General features: G+C 38.8%; 1 long non-coding RNA gene across 5 annotated transcripts in view; it reads right to left on the reverse strand.

The window, feature by feature from the left end:
- LOC143693509 (uncharacterized) overlaps positions 1–12,528 on the reverse strand; it is a 149,201-nt gene that overhangs the window by 51,091 nt on the left and 85,582 nt on the right. The window lies entirely within an intron of this gene.

Consider the following 12,528-nt stretch of genomic DNA (forward strand, 5'->3'; position numbering starts at 1 on the left):
TTCAAATACATGTACATAAAAATCTACAGCTATGTCAGTACTTGTGTTCTTTTAAGTGGACCAGTACAAATATCAAACTGTTGGAACAGATCTCACAAAGACAATAAAAAGTAATTTGTTTCTCTTGCGAAAACTAAAGCACTTACTAAAGAGCACACACCATGACACTATCTCAAAGTATTACATAAAAATTAAATAATTTTGCTGCATACAAATGTTGGTAAATATTAATAAATTTTCATCACATGAAGGGAATCTGAAGCAAATTTTTAAATGTGATTCATCTGCAGAATTCAGAAATGAAATCAATGATCTCAGAGGATTCCCTCTCTAACTGTTAGGTCATCCTCACACTATAAATATTTCTGTTTCATATGCAGAAAAATTATGTAACAATTAACATTCCAAACAAGTATTACATCTAACCAAAGTAAAGACAAGTTACAGGAAAGATTATTCTGTTCTTATAACAATGTATAATGCTAATTATGTGAAAGTGCAATGCAAAAAAAAAACAAAAAAAAAACCCAACAAAACAAAAAAACAAAAAGAAAAACAAACCCAAAACTTAAGTAGACTGTATTATTTTTTCCACTTTAATTAGGAAAAAAACCTCGTAATTCCATGACTGGCTACCACAGATAATGTTTTTTTCCTAAGCATTTTCAGGGGTTGTCCTGATGTCTTCTCTTAATGTTGACTATTTAATGCATACTTTGCATGTACTAGCAAAAGATTGAATGACCTAATCAGAATTATTTCACTAGATTTCTTTCCATGGAGTTGGAAAATGTAGAATTTGGGCAAATTGTTATTACTATGAGCAGACTGTTAACTGGGTAAGTATTGTTTACATAAACAGAAATTTTACAACTGCCTGTTCAACGAGCTGAAAAGAAGCACTAAGCTATTGAAGAAAAGTTATGTGCTGACATTAGTAACTGCAGGAACTTGCTTTTGAAACTTTCCCTCATAATACATAACCTGAAAGACTCTTGAAGATCTAGGGATTGAGTCTGCTGAAATCTTCTGTTACACCTCTAGCTGTGCAAAAGTATTGAACACATAAAAGAGTGCCACTAGCAATTTTTTTTCTTTTTTCATCTCATTGCTGGTTAATTGTTCATACTCAGGAAGTATGCCAAGCATTTTACTCTGTAATTTAGTTAGTATCTCCAACAAATATTCTAGACTTTGCTTGCAACCTGAGATTTCCTGTTAGCACCTGTTCTTTACCCTTCAGGTCAAGCATTCACCAATGGGAGACATGTTCTAAGACTGTTATGAATGATACAACCATGTCCCAAATTCAAAGAAAACCAAACAATCCAGGCTAGTCATTCAGAAACTTTTTGATCCAAGAAGTCACTCTGGTCTCTCCAGTCCAGTTGCAGTACAGTCTCCCACGCCCGTTGCTGGCATCCAGACCCCTTTCCACAGGCACTCTTTTTAACACTTTTCTGCATCCCATAATATGTCCTATGCTCCAGCATTGATTCTCTGTGATGGGTGTCACATGTGGACTCATCATAATGAATCAATGCTGGAGCACCTGGGCTGAGTGAGGTGACTGCCTAGGTATATAGAACACTTCATGGGATGCAGGGGAAGAGCATTTGCAGATTGCTCAAGACTCATAAGGGGATGTTTAGGGAAGAACCAAAATTGTTAAAGGGAATCCAGCTGATCTGTGTAGGAGCAAGACTGGGAAAACATAAGGATATGGAGATAAAAAGGCTAGTGCATGTAAAAAGCTTGCTGCCCAAAATAATTTGTCTGGCCATGCCATGCATTTACTCAGCACAATTTTTAGCTATTTTTTTCTGTTGGAAAGACTTCTTCTTCTGTGTATCTGTCTGTGGGACAGGGTCTGAATACCAGCAATAGGTGTGGGACCACAGGTCAGAGGGTGCATTGGCCTGGCTGCCAGCAACTGGGCTGGAGAGACCAAACTGAGTGAAACCCAAGCACCAGTCCTGGCGTGGGACTTGAGTCAGGGGCCCATGTGTCCACAGTGCAGCACCTGGAGTTACCCTCGGTGCAGGAATGTGTGTGATCACCAGCAAAATTTCAGTCAGACCAGCCAGCGAGCAGGTGACTCCAGGGATCTGGAGGGAAGATGTATCTCCATGAGTGAGACTCCAGGAGAAAATGGGACTTTCCCAGACTTTGGAAAAGCAGAGGAGTGCCAGCAGTTTCTAGAGAGACTATAGGATCTGGAGGCTCTAGGGGCAAGACCTGCTGGTGTGTGTGTCTGTAAGGGTGAGAATCTGGGGAACTTGGCTGCAGGGTATCAGGGGAGTACCATCCAGCTCTGGGTGTTGGGGTGTGATCATGTGTGCATTGAGAGAGATAAATCTGCACCAGCAGCCAGAGAGGGGCTGTAGTGTCAGGGGCTTGTATGCCCAGGTGCTAGAAACCAGGGAGACTGGGATCCAGGCACAGCTACTGGAAAAACTGAGTGTCAGAGCCCAGCTTCTGAGGAAGGTCCATGTTACACATATGTAGATACATATTTCTATTCATGTGCATAAATATATTTTCACTAGCAAACCTCCACCCTCCTCAGCTAGAGATGGGGGCAGTATAAGGCTGTTTTGCTGTCTGTGTTTGTGGGAGTGCTCTGTGTGTCTGTGGTCTGTGTGGAAAACTGTGTCTGCTCTGTGTGTGTGTGTGTGTGTATGTGCCTGCTGGGGCCACAAGCTCAGTTTGCTGCTGGTTGCACCTAAGGCATGGAGCTGTAACAGTCTCAGAAGCTTCTTGGTCTGCTGGACCCAGCATGATGTATTTTTCTGCAACAATAACCTTTTTTAAAAGAGAACTTTTGGGCGTGTTCTCCATGATATCCTATTCACTATGCTTTACTCAATGCTTCCTGTTAGACCTTGTTTTCTAGATCTCCAATCTGCATCTGGGACTGCTATAATTTAAAATTCCTCTCTTTGGCTGACACACATTTTGAAGGTGACCTACCCCAAGAGTACTCTAATTGTTGCCCCACTAATGAGTAAATAGGTATAACACATCTTGCACATTTACATTCTTGATTATATTTTGAATATGATGTTTGTTTTCTTTCACAACAGGATGATTTTACAGATTCAAGTTCAGTTTACGATCCACAATAATCCCTGGAAAGGCAGGAAATTAATTTCTTCACAACCATTTGTTTTTCTTCCCATTTACACTGTTAATTATATCTGTCTAAATGTAGTTCCTTGCACTCGTCTCAGTTGAACTGCATCTGGTTTTTTTTCCAGACCATTTCTTCAATTTGTCGAGATCATTTTTGATTCTCATCCTATCCCCCAGTATGCCTACAGTCCCTCCCAGCTATGTGTTGTCGGAAAATTTAATCATATGCTCTTGATTCCATCATCCTTGTTGTTAATGAAAAAAACGAATGAAGCTCCACTCTGTACATCTTTTCATTCTGGCAGTGAACCACAAATAATTCTCTGGGCACAGTTTTCCAAACATTGTTTAAGGCTTCTGTAGAAGAGACAACAAAAGTCTACTTCTTTACCTGGAAAAGAAAGAAAGAAAGAAAGAAAGAAAGAAAGAAAAGAAAGAAAGAAAAGAAAGAAAGAAAGAAAGAAAGAAAGAAAGAAAGAAAGAAAGAAAGAAAGAAAGAAAGAAAGAAAGAAAGAAAGAAAGAAAGAAAGAAAGAAAGAAAGAAAGAAAGAAAGAAAGAAAGAAAGAAAGAAAATAAGAAGTTATAACAGACAAAAGCATACTAAATTCCTAATTTCCTTGGGCCTCTGATCTTGTGATGTAAAAAAAAATTAGGTAAGTTGGACCACATTTATTTTTTTTCAAGCTCAGATTAATTCATCTGTCCATTATCTTTCAAAAGCTTGTTGTAGTTTATTAATTCTGAATTTTTTCTTTGTCAGTATAAATCTCTATCCCTCTCCTATACACCCTTCTTCCCCACAAGTTCTATGACCACTACTGCACTGCCTTTTCTTGTACTTCAGGGCAGAATATATGTAAAATAGGTATACATTACTAAGTTTATAAGGGTATAATAGCATAACTTTTTATCTTAATAGAAGCTTCCGCAAGTTTTGAAGGTGTCTAAGCTCTTAATACAGAGAATATAGGCTCTCCCCGCCCCCCCCCCCCCTCCTTGCATTTGTAGATTAAATTACAAATGCAAGTGTCTAATATCATTTGAGGTCATGCAGTATCTCCAAGACAGCCACTGGGGATATAATACCAGATAACTGTGTGAGCCCCATGTCCTCATTAGCTAGCCTGAAGACCACAAGTGGTACTAGAGGCTTAAATCTGAGCAACCAAAATGCATTTTGTATTCCACTGACCACAGTGGGAATTTAGGATTAGCAAAATCTGTTGCTATTTGAGATGTTGCAGGGTATTCTTACCCTGATTCATATTCTTCAAGTTCCCTGTTTGGTGTGGGTACATGAGGGTGTTTTAATCTAGTACCTGGCATACCTTTAAGCACCTACACAACAAATCTGAATTCAAGGGTTCTAATTTCAAATTGATATGCATTCATAGATCCTTCTTGAGATGTCAGTGAATTGCCCTGACATGTTTTCAAAATTGGGAGTTATGTAAATCATCACTAGTATAAATTTCCTACTCATGCTTAGATTCAGTTCAAACATTTAGTCTTTGCTCAGACTAATTATCTCCTGCCTCTAAGATACTTCTAGATGTGCTGACTGACCTCCAATTGTTTCTCCAGGAGAATTTGTGTCATAACTGCTAGTTCTGTGAAGATATCGCAGATATCCTAAATTTCATCTAAAAACATTACATTCCATATTTCAGTAATGGAACAGGTTTTCTTATTCTGCCTTCACTGGCATTGACTACTCTAGTCAGTTTTTTTCTTCCCTACATTTTGGAGAAGACAGAAGGAAAAAAAATATATTAAACATTTCATCCTCCTTGGTGTAATCTGTTTTACCTCCCCAGTGAACAGTGGACCAACAATTTCATACTAATTCCCCTATAAAGTTCACTACCATTTTTGATGACTCATACTATTTGCATCTTGTTTTCTGTCTTAGCCTTTCCTGCCCAAATGTTTTCATGCTTGTGTTACTTTTTTATAAACCTAATGGATACTTGTGTCATGTTTTTATTTTCTATAAGATTTCTACTTAGGTTTGAGTTTAATGAAGAACTCAAGACAGTCACATTGCTCTCCTACCTGTGTTTCCCTGCCTTCTTCCATTTTGGGATAGTTAGTATTTGTACACACATATTATTGTTCCTTAACTCTTTTATTATCCTTAAGAACTCACTTATCAAGACAATTTTATTTAATGGTTTCTTTTACAGATGTGTAAAATGTGCCTTTTTCAATTTTTTTCCTTTATATTAGGTCAAACTAATTAGTTACAACTAATTTGAAGCAGTGTTAACAGTTTAATATATTACTTTAAATACTTCTCATTTACTTCATTCATTCAATGGTGCAGATCTTGTCTGTACTAGAGTGAAAATTGAAATAGTCTCCCAGAATTGTCTCTCTGGAAGGCACTATTCCCATGTTCTATTCATGAAGTCTGAGGAAGAAAAGGCCTTTTCACATGCATAGAATTATAGAATAACAGAATCTTAGAATAACAGAATTGTTAAGGTTGGAAAATACCTCTAAGATCATCAAGTCCAACCATCAACCTGGCACCACCACCATGTTCCCCACCAGACCATGTCCTCAAGTGCTATATCCATATGCTTTTTTGAACATTACAGGGATGGTGACTCTGCCACTTTCCTGGGCAAAGGGAAGCATGTTCATTACGTAGACATGGGTTAAGACATTAAATACAAACTCTTCTAACAAGTAATACCCTCCAATGACTGAAAGCCAAAACTACTTCAGTAAACAGGAAATAAATATTGTATTGTATGATTGATTCCATGACAACTCCAAGAGGGCCTCATCTGTCTCAGTGAAAAGATAAACACTGATGGTCATTAAATCAAGTCATGCTGATCAACAGTTACGTCAACAAAACATTTTTAAAGTGCCTAAGGGGACCAGGCAGATAACAAACCATAACTGGCATCATTATTTGCAGTCCAAGACCACTTTATTTACCTAAACTCCTCAACAAAATGAATTATCTCTACGTGTTTCTTTCGAGTCATATCTTCCTCTTTTAGGAAGTTAATCTGGGGTTCAATATGAGGTTAATATACCTAAACACCCCAGTTATGTTAGCACTACATGCACACTGTCTCCCAGCTCTTACTATAGCCAACTCAAATACAGGGCTTAAATTATTCCCTAAAGGCAGGTCTCTCCTGTGATTAGAGATACAGTGGGCTATGCTGCCCAGCATTCATGTGTCATAACAGTAAGATCTTTTGTCAATAACCTTTCGTAGGCATGTTTTCTAAACTGCCAACACACACAGATACTGGGATCCTTTTGGTCATCTCAAGTGGTAATATTTAGGCAGCTGAACTGAGGCCCTACTGGCTGTAACTTGGATAAAAAATAGGTCAAGCAAGTGTATGAAATAAATGCAATTTTGATGTCAAAAAAGAGCATTACAATTTTTCCACAAGATGGCTTATTCCCATTTTTCTGCAAAACATAACCCAGTTTCAAGTTCAAGAGAAAAACTGTTAAGTTTATTCTTTTTGCACCACTTTTAGAATACCTTGGACGTGATATAAGTTTGACTTGGAAACCACAAGTTTACTGTTTATTTTTAAACTCTACTGCTTTCCAACACCTCTCAGCTCTCTTGCACCATTGATTTGTTCAATATAGCCCTTTTTCATATACAATATTTTCTATTATCTTCTCTTAAAATGAACTACTAAATAACACAGCACCCAATAGTTTCCCATCAAGAAAGTACCTTTCAGGGGCAATTGGTCAAGCTGAATTATATGCATTTCTACACCCAGTGAATTACAAGTCTTTTGGGATTACATTTTAAGAGGTTCTGTTATTTGGCAGTTCATAGAAATGCATCAAGTAACTTTATTTGAACACAAATAATTCCAGTACTGGACAATAGAATACATTTTACTAGAGTTGCAAATATGCCCCCATGTATAACAAAATATCTTCTCAATGCATTGGGAAGAATGAGCATTTATTTTTCTGACTGTGTGTACATGTTTATATTTAGTAATTAGCCAGGAAATGTAAGAAGCCATTAGTTCTTTTGCAAGGTTTATTGTCTGGTTGCTCATAAAATCCAAACACTTTTATTTCTCATTCTTGACACTGAAAAATCTCTGTTGGCTTTTCAGCCAGTATGTCATTTTTGCCTTTTGAGGTTTCATGCTCAGAATGGTTTGCATAATATGAGATGATACACATTTTCAGTATTCTTCATCAAGCCATGTGCTACATATCCTTTCCAATATTTTATCTTCCAGTTTTATGCTTCAGTACCATGTTAACCCTTCACTACTTGTGTTGGTTTTTTTCTGAGTATCTTCTGCCAGTTCTACACTTAGACATGAAGCACATTCACTGACTTTTTCCTTTATAATTTTTGTTGTTTCATCATCTATTGCAGGTATGTTCCATCAATCCATTTCTATAAGAGAAATATCTAATTTTAAACTATGTGACAACTAGAAAATACTGAAATTTTGATTAATAGGCCTGGAAATCTGTAAACTAGTGAGCCTTACTGAAATGACCCACTTTAATTTGCTAACTATTCCTATTATTAATAGGAATCCATATGAATGTAGTCTAATTTAGTCTCTGGCTAAATTTGCAACTCCCCCATTCTTAAATTAATTTGGAAGATTTAAAATGCATCTTCGCAGCAAAAATGCCTCCCAAATATATCTCATGAATACTTATTTTGAGTTTCAGTGCCAGGCCTGCAATAATCAAGGACATTTGATAGTGATGATGGATATTTTAAAACAATACGTACTTAGAAATAATTTAATTCTTATAAATAGATCTATTTGACTGGTTGATGGAGCCAAGATTCAAAAATTATCATTTGGGGAAAACTATTGTTTTCCTGACAAAGAGAAAAATAGATTTGTAATCTTAAACCCACAAGATCATATCTTCCCATGGTTCTCTGTTAAGACAGGACTTCAGCAACCTCTCCTCATCTCTCCCTCACCTGAGAGCCTTTCTCCATCATCACCAGCTCTTCACATGCCAAAATATATCACATGCTCTCTCACAACTGTGATTCTCCCTTTTATCTCCTGCCTACACTTCCACCAGCGAGAAACATCACTTTCTCTGCTTTGCAGAGTTTACTATCAGATTCTCTCCAGAAACACTTCAGGGCAAACACTAATCCCTGCTCTCTGAATAGTCCTGATACCTTACTGCAGCACACAGGCAAGGTGAAAGAAATGGGAAGGAAACTGAAAGCAGCAGAGGTACAATTCAAATACAAGCTTCAGTCTCTAGGACCCATCTATAAACCCTTATGAAGTCTGGGGGATCTGCAAGGGATTACTGCATAGGAAGTGTGACCTGCAGGAGACATTTTCTGAAAAATGGAAAGCTAGAGGGAATTTTGAAAAAAGTGCTCCTAAAAGTCTATATTTAAGCAATGAAATCTGCTTTCCAACATGTTTCGACCTAGGCATCAACTAATCTTGGCCAAGCATACCGAAATTCTTATCTACTTCCCTCTGGATATCCTCTGTGACTCCTCACTCCTCTTCCAATCCCACTTGGCAATTGCTCACATTTTCAGTAGCAAGTAAAGCTTAGAAGAGGTTTTAACTTATTATTATTCATTTTGTTGCCAGATAGAACATTACATGTAGATGAAACAAATTGTGTAGAAAAGATAAGTAGGTGGCAAAAACAATTAGCAATGTTAAGCAAAGAAATGGAAGCTTAAATTTGCCATTTATAGGAGCAGTATCAGATAATAGTGATCTCTTGACATTCCAGCTTGCTACTTTTAAAATATATATAGCTATATTATCCAAAATGTTACAAAATGCCTGATTTTGCTTGAAGATACAGGGAAGTTTCCATTCTTACAATCATTCAGAGTCTACCTGGACCTAGAGCAGCTCAGTACACCAAAACATAGGGTAATTCTGGATAACATGATTCAGTGTCAGACCAGCAGTACTTAAGCCAAAGCTTCAGGCTAAGTAACCTAGTTCCTACTGAAAGATAGATATTTTCTTTTTTGTGTTAACCAGTGAGTAGTATGAAATCCCAGGGTGGTAATGCATCTATAACAGGTACTGCAGTGGTACACTAGAAGTGTCAGAATATGTTCTGTTTGTGCTACTGGCCTAGATGTCTGAAATGCTTGATTTAATTTTTTACTGTAATAGTTGTGTGATTTCCAATAAGTTATTCACTGATTTTTCTGTCACTGCTCTTTATATAGAAAATTATGGAGTAGTTATTCATAGCTATAATTATCTCTAATTATAGAAAGTGCTTTTCTTCCTTACACCCTATGACAGTACTTTCTGTATTTCCTACATATGTATGAAATCTCTGGAGCAAATACTGCTTCAGTGTTACCTAAGTACCACACAGGGAAGAATGAGTGCAGTCGGAGGGGAATTGTGGTCAACCCATTAATGCTGCTCTCCAATGCTTTTTTTGTTCATGCTTTTCCCATTCTGCAGAGTGAAGTTCCACAGGCCACAGTTCTTTCAGCAGATACACCCATGCTGCAGTGTGTGGTCATCCACAGGCTGCAGAGTGGATATCTGCTAACCATGGTCTCTCCAGGGGCTTCAGGCAAGTTTCTTCTCCCTGACCTGGAGCACCTCCTCCCCTCCTTCTTCCCTCCCCTCAGTGTACCCTCTGCTGTCTCCTTTTATTCTCGCCTCCTTCCTCAGTGATGTTTCCTCACCTTTCTTCAATACATTTTCCCCAAGGCACCACCACCTTGGTGGCCAGACTCAGCAGTGCCCTGCAGTGGGTGGCCTGGAGATGGAAAGTGTCTGTGTGGGCAACTGCTGATATAAATGTGGCCCATGTAGAGACCATGTTGGAGAGGGGGGAAAGCATGAAAAGAAGCAATATTGGAGATGGCCTGTTGTGGACTGTCCACAATCCTCTGTTCCCCCTCCCTCTCCACTGCTTTGGGTGGAAGGAAGTGGAAGAGTCATCAATGAAATAGTGAGGTTGAGCCAGGGAAATAGTGTGCTGAGGGGAGAGTGGTTTAGACTTCTTTTCTTACCATCCAACTCTATTTTAATTGACAATAAATTAGATCAGTTTTCTCAGACTAAGTCTGTTTTGGCCCATGTTGGTACTTGATAAATGATGTTCTGTCTTTATCTGAAGTCACAACGTACTGCATCCTATTTTTTCTTACTTCTTCTGTCCTGTTGAGAACAGAAAATAAGAGTTGCTAGGTGGGGATGTGACAATCAGCTAAAGTCAAAAGAAAAAAAAAATTAAAATAATCATCTTTTATAGAAAAGTTCTAAGTGTTAACAGCAACACATTTAACTTTTTAAAATACATTTCCTGGAGTTTATCACTCCTGTTTGGGGTTTTTTAAATTACTCTTCACTCCTCTCTGGGGTGGTAATATCGATGCCTTCCATCTGTTGGGGTAGGGAACAATGAGTCATCAGTCCCTTGCCCTTCACCAAGGATGGCTATGATGTTTGTGGGGGTTTTTTTCCCTTTCTAGGCTCTAGTTCATTTGAATACTTGCTAATCTGCTTTTACACCTTGGTTTTCCTTGACTGGTCAGCAAGCTCACATTATACTCAACTATGCTTATGCTAGATAGGGTGCAAAAGATTTCTTTGTTCTCCTTGCTATTCCTCAAACTGTTTTTGTCTAGTTCCAGGTCTGAACTTCTCTAACTGAGTGCTGGTCAATTGTTTATAAGGATGGGGTTATGACCAGTACCAAGCTTATGAACGACGTATTAACATCCCATGCTGGTACTCCCTTTATGCTGCACCCTATTTTTCCACATCTCTGGGCCTCTGCTCTTATAAGAGGCATATATTTCTCCACACTACATTATCAAGTGACAGTCATAAATTTATGAAGAATAACTGCTTGTTAATGTTATCTGTATAGAATTATGGTGTATCACACAGAGATAAGCAAAAGTAACACCGCTTAGACATAGACCCCTGATTGAAAGAGAAGTTGCTGCTACAGTAAAACCAGGTAAAATAAAAACTCCAGACAGGTCAAGACAAGTTCAGAGTGAGACTCACAAGCCTCAGTCCTGAGGTCCTCAAAGTCATGACTAATCATGTGGCTTTACTTTACTCACAATCTCTCTACCTTCTGTCCCCCAGCAGCGCAGGGAGATGGGGAACAGGGCTTGGGGTGGGTTCATCGCAAACCTCTACTGCTTCTTCCTTTGCTGGGGGACAACTCATCACATTTTTCTCCTGCTCCAGTGTGAGGTCCCTCCTACAGGAGACAGTGTTCCACAACTCCTGCAACACAACTCTTTCCCATAGGATGCATCTCTTCACAGATTGCTCCAGCATGGGATGCAGTACTTCAGGAGCAGACTGCTCCAGCATGAGTCCCCAGAGGGGTCACAAATCCTGCCAGCAAATCTTCTCTAGCATGGCCTTCTCCCGGGGTCACAGCCTCCTTCTGACATCCACCTGCTCTGGCCTGCAGCCCTCCAGGTTGGTCTCTGCTCCACCATGCACCACCATGGGCTGCAGGGGCACAGCTGTCTCACCATGGGCTGCACTAGTGACTGCAGGGAAATCTCAGCTCTGGCACCCGGAGCACCTTTCCCCCTCCTTCTTCACTGACCTTGGGGTTTGCAGAGTTGTTGCTCTTGCATATTGTCACTCCTCTCCTTTGACTTCTGCTGGCGTTGCAGCAGGGGTTTTTCCCCTTCTTGACTACCTTATCCTGGAAACGTTGTCACCATCTCTGATGGGCTTGGCCTTGGCCAGCAGCAGATCCATCTTGGAGCTGGGCGGCTTTGGCTCTTTTGGATATGGGGAAAGCTTCTAGCAGCTTCTCACAGAGCCGCTCCTGTTGCCTCCTCTCTACCAAACTCATTTGAAAAGGGGAACAACAAATATATCAGAGGTGCACAACTGAAGCTTTTTTTGTCCTTATATCATTAGAATGATATTTGCCAGATAATGGATATTTATCACTTTGATATATGTGATGACTGATTAGTCCAAAAAGCCCATGAAACAATAAAAAAGAACATAATTATTTCCCAAAAAATAAACTCTTATTTTTTTGTTCCAGTGAAGCTTTATATAGGGTTGTTGGGTTTTGATTGATTGTTCAGGTATATGTATAAACCAATAAAATGACTATGCTTTTTATCTCATTAATGAGAGAGGACACAAGTGGAGAAAATAAAGTTTTTATTACCAAATGAATAGCACAGCAGGGTACGACTTGATAAATAGAACATTTCATTTTACCTCATGGGCCTTACTATCACAGTCCACATCTCCTGAGTAATTTAATGAACACTGATGGCTGAACCAGTGCCAGTTTTAATACTCGACATTTTAATCAGCTAGGAAAATAAGTTATAACTGAGCAACACTTGAATAGCACTTCAGTGTGTAAAGGAATATGTT

Source organism: Agelaius phoeniceus, chromosome 3, assembly GCF_051311805.1.
Source record: "Agelaius phoeniceus isolate bAgePho1 chromosome 3, bAgePho1.hap1, whole genome shotgun sequence".
Classification (NCBI taxonomy): domain Eukaryota; kingdom Metazoa; phylum Chordata; class Aves; order Passeriformes; family Icteridae; genus Agelaius; species Agelaius phoeniceus.